Source organism: Artibeus jamaicensis, unplaced genomic scaffold (assembly GCF_021234435.1).
Source record: "Artibeus jamaicensis isolate MK-2021 breed Jamaican fruit bat unplaced genomic scaffold, CSHL_Jam_final scaffold_614, whole genome shotgun sequence".
Taxonomy (NCBI): domain Eukaryota; kingdom Metazoa; phylum Chordata; class Mammalia; order Chiroptera; family Phyllostomidae; genus Artibeus; species Artibeus jamaicensis.
Genome location: NW_026522050.1, coordinates 6016673 through 6021809, shown reverse-complemented (window position 1 = coordinate 6021809; position 5137 = coordinate 6016673). Strand labels below are relative to the sequence as shown.

The 5137-nt window shown below is 42.4% G+C and overlaps 1 pseudogene; it reads right to left on the bottom strand.

The window, feature by feature from the left end:
- Positions 1-564: 564 nt before the first annotated feature.
- LOC128626506 (olfactory receptor 1052-like) lies at positions 565-1522 on the bottom strand (annotated as a pseudogene).
- Positions 1523-5137: the final 3615 nt, after the last annotated feature.

The following is a 5137-nucleotide window of genomic DNA, read 5'->3' as shown; positions in this document are numbered from 1 at the left end:
CTCAGCAGAATATAGCAGCAATAAGAAGAAACAACAGTTAGGTCCTGGTCATCGTTCTTTTTGGAACAGGAGTTAAAAACTGAGCCAATTGCAGCCTACCCCCACTTTCACTGAGTCAGTGTAAAACGGAAATGATTGTGCAGGTCCTTGTCTGGTGTTTCTTGACAGTTAGGATGAGCTTCCAATAAAAGACTTAGCTTGTGGCTGTGGTGTAATTGAAACCGCCCTGATTTGGATGTGGAAGTCCTGATCTTGAATACTTATTCTCTCACTAACTCTATGACTTCTGGTAATTAATTTATTTTCACTGAGTCACTTGTCCTTCATTTGTAAAATGAGATCATCACAATGCTGCCTCCCAATATGGTGGCAAAGATTCGATGTGACAGTGGATATGAAGATGCTTTAAAAACTGCAGTGCTCTGTACAGAGTATGATCTCTGCTGTTTCTTCCCCACTTCTTCCACCTTCTTCAAAACCAGGGTTCCTCTTGGTTAGGTCAACCCGCTATGGGATCTGGAAGATGTTATGCCTTTCTCATGCCAACAAAAAACCTTGCAGGGCTCAGCAGGGAGAAATGTTAATCTGGAGCTTCCTCTGCAGGGTGTCCTTCACCTCCTTGTTTTGGAGGCTACAGATGAAGGAGTTGAGCATGGGAATTATGATGGTGTAGAAGATGAACACTACTTGGCCACTGGTATCATTGGTGAATCCATGAGGCTGAATGTATGTGAAAATTACTGTGCCATAGAGACTGGTAATGGCTAGGGAGTGGTAGGCACATGTGGAGAGGACTTTCTCCCTCCCAGCTGCTGAGCGCTTTCTCGCAGTGGCAACCGAGACCAAGCTGTAAGTGGTGAGGGTGAATGCAGTAGGCACAGGGTGACTAGAGCAGAGTGGGTACAGAGGACCCCTCTTGCTGCAACTGTGTAGTCACATGCCAGGTACAGAAGGGATGGGAGGTCACAGAAGTAGTGTGTTACCTGGTTGGGCCCACAGAAAGTCAGGGCAAAGACATTCATAGTCTGGAGAGGGGATGTAGTTTCACCAAATGCATAGGAAGCAGCCACCAGCTGGAGACAGGTCCCCTTGGTCACAAAAGAACTGTAATGGAGGAGTGGGCAGACGGCCATGAAGTTGTCGTAGCTCCAAGGAGGCTAACAGGCAGCTCTCAACTGTCACATGTGCCATAAAGAAGGTCAGCTGGACCACACAACCCTTGAAAGAGATGGACTTATCAGAGGCCAGAAGGTTGACCAACAGCTTGGGGTTACCACAGAAGAGTAACAAATATCAAGATGAGAGAGGATTTTGAGGAATAAATACATGGGGCTATGGAGGTGGGAGTCTGGGAAGATGAGTGGCATCATTCTCAGGCAGCCCACCACTGTTGCAGCACAGATGAACAGGAAGGCTCCAAAAAGAAGCTCCTGGAAGTCTGGATAATTGGAGAACCCAGCAAGATGAACTGGGAAACTGGGGTGTGATTGCCACTGGTAAGGGCTAGTTCTCCAGTTGTCATCTGCAGAGGTGACAATTGATAATCACCCAAACAGTATTGCCCAAACATGCCCACCACTGTGCAAGCAGAAAGGAGGGAGAACACCAAGCACGTATAAGGCTTCTTGTACAAGAAGCTAAATGAAGAGAATCATGTTCTAGTGGATAGAACATGGGCTGTAAAGCCAGGCAGACCCAAGTCTTAATTCTGACTACGGCACTAACTGGTTTGGTATCCTTGGATAAGTTCTGTTGGTGAACCTTGGTTTTCTCATCTGTGAAATGAAGAAAACATGACCTTTTCAGGGTTTCTGTGTGGCTCCCATGAAAAAAATGAACATAAAATGTCTGAATGTCTGGATCACAGGAGATAATCAATAAATGTAAGGCTTCTTCCCCAATATCTTGCGCCTGTATTGATAAACATGCTTATGGCTCTATTCGAAAATTCATTCTGTCTTTTCAAAAATCAAGATATAATTCACATACCATAAAATCCATCATTATAAAATGTACAATTTAGTGATTGTTAGTATATTTACGAGTTGTACAGCTATCACCACTATTTAATTGCAGAACATTTTCATCAGCCAAAAAAGAAAACCTCATGCCCATTAGTAGTCACTCTACATTTTCCCCTTCTTCAGCCCCTGGTAAGTATTAATTTACTTTCTATCTCTATGGATTTTCTTATTCTGGACATTTCAGAGAGATGGAATCATTCAATATGTGGCTTTTTGTGTCTAGTTTCTTTCACTTAATGTTTTCAAGGCCCATCCATGTTGTAGCATGCATCAGTGTTCATTCTGTCTTATATTTAAACATCCTTCAGGGCATTCCCTCCTCTATATCATAAGCATTTTGTCTTCCAAGAATGTATTGAGTTGACTGTCATCTGGGACCCCATCATCTTGGAAATGGTGGTTTAGTGCTTGCTCGATTGTCCTCCAAAACATTTATCCACAGGAGGACCAGGAATGCCCTTCTTCCCCATACTTCTCTCTCTTACACCCTTCATCTCCCTCCTCTTTGAGGGTCTGGTTACACATCCTGAAAATCAGTCCCAGGGAAACCTTACCAACCTCTTCAAACTGATACATAAGTGTCAGTTTATGTAAAGAACAAGGAGGAAATGTGGTGTTATTTTTGCAGAAAAACATGCAACAGCCTTGTTTCTACCTGTTGTAACAGGTACAGGGTATGACAGAAAGAGCACTGCACTGGCAGGATAGAGACCTACTTTCTAGTTCTGACTCTGTTGCCTAAAATTAGCTTTGTTACCTTGGACAATTTCCCTCGCTCTGGGCCTCTGCTTCCTCACTGGCAAAGTCAAGGTGTTGTATGGAGATGTCTGAGGTCACATTTGGTCCTACAGTCTGACCATAAATGAGGACATCTTCCTTGAACTTCCTGCCAGGGTGTGGATCTTTGTGCCAGGGTAGTCCCAGGCAATACAAAAAGAATCCATGTGAATTTGTCTAGTAAAAGGAGACTATACCCTGGATTGTAACAGACAAGTTCAGAAGGGTCTGTGAGCTCACAAGGATCTATGTGAACACATTGGCCATTTAAATGTTTTGTCCATAAAGTAGGAAGTTCTGAGAAGCATCGTTAACAGAAACAAATAGATGGGAATACAAGTTTTGCTGTGGTAACACCTTTAATTCATTTAACCCCTTTTTAGTTAGTGACAAGAATCACATAGTGATATAGCATCAAAAATTATTTTTAGTGCTCCTTCATCAGTCAATTTGACAAGACTCTTCCTCCATTTTGTTGAAAGATTTTCATCTGACTTAAAAAAGAATTTTATAGGCAGTCATTAAAGTCTTTACTTTTTCGACACCTATTTATGAAATGATCCCTTTGTAGAGACTGGAAGTTTTGTAGGCTAGTGAAATGACATTCTAAGATACAGGATGGGTTAGAAGCATGCCTTTATTTTGAGAACAGGAGAAGGGCAATTGCTAAAGGGAAGGTGATGAAGGATGCAGAGCTCCCATCACAGAAGTCCTTTCAGGGGCTCGTTTTTTTCTCAGTAGACACTGAGGTTTTGGAAATTGTTCCCTTTAAAATGGTTTTGCCTATGAACCCCTTGAAAAGTCTTCATTTACCCTCAGGGGTACACAACCCCATTTTGAAGACTGGGTCTTAGGAGAACTAGTCAGTTTCAGGATAATGCCTTCTGCCTGGGTTCCTCTTCTCCCTCCCATAATCATAAGACTGGGCTTGTGATTATGCAACTGTAGAATTTACTGGAACATCCCGTTCCCCCTTCACAGACCAACATTCTGTTTATTAGGAAGGTTGCAACCCTAAAAGTCAGTCATAACATTTGCTAAATGTACATGTTATTTATAAAATATTTAAAAAGTCAACTAATTTAAAAATGAACTAAATCTAGCATTAATTTAAGAGAACCCCCCCTAAAATCTATGGTTTTAATATAACTGGTATTTTTACTGCACATTAATTAAAACTATAACATTAAAATAAACTTGTTAATTTATGTCTCGCCTGAAATCTTGGAGTCCACACTAACATAGCCTTGGAAATCTCCTAAACCAAGTTTAAATCCTTGTTTTGATGTTTATTAGTGGTTTAGCCTAGGATCAATTACATGATGTTGTAATTTCCTCATCTGTAAAGTGAGCTGAAAATCCCTAAATCACAAGGAATGTTGAGAGAACCAAATGAGATACAACAAATATCTGATATATAGATTAGCATAGTGCCTAGTACATAGAGAGTTGCCAGTTAATGATAGCTTATATTGACTATGCCTTGAAACTTAGATTTACTAATTGCTGAATATAGCTTTGTCTTACTGGAAACAAAGACAAAAAGAGTAACCTATTTGACTCCATCCTGGTAGAGTTTCCTTGGGGTGCTAAATGCGGGCATTGCAAGGAAGAGACAGCAAGGTATCAAGCAGTCCACTGAAGACTGATGAAAGGCTGTGGTTGGTAAATGGCGACTGGAATGAAGAAGAAAAAGGTGACTGAGATAGAATCGGAACCAGACACCACGTTCAGATTGAGGGGCCAGGGGGAAGAGCAAGCCTGAAGCGCTGCTGTCCAATCATGAGGGTGCTGAAACGGCGCAGGGCTGCCGGGGCGAGCTGCAACGAATGTGTCTGAACACATCTCGGCTTCCTAAAAATAATATCACAGGTACGCCTCTTTCCCACCTTCCTTACAGTGTGTCACTTCAGCCTTCCACCCACATCTACCCTTCTCTCTTACCCCACCCCATCTTCTCGTCTAGCTGGCTGATGGCTCTCCTTCTTGCAATAGTGCTCACTGCTGCCAGCACATGGTTCCTTCTTAGGATGATGCTGAGTGTGGGAAGTATCTGGCATGAACCTCTGAGAGCTGATGACTACAAAAATGCTCCCTCAGTCATAAATAGCCCTCAGTGTCAATGTGGCTGGACCACAGCCTCAAGGACTAAAGATGTCGGGGATGCTTTCAGAAACATGGTTTTAGCTGCCTCTTACTCTGTGCCAAATCCTTCAGGCACAGACTGCCCTTCATTCCATGCAGTCAGGTCTGTGCATGTAATGCCCTACTCTAACTCCTGTTTTGTCCTTCCAACTTATGATGGTTTTCTTTCTTCCCCAATCAAAGTTTATCTT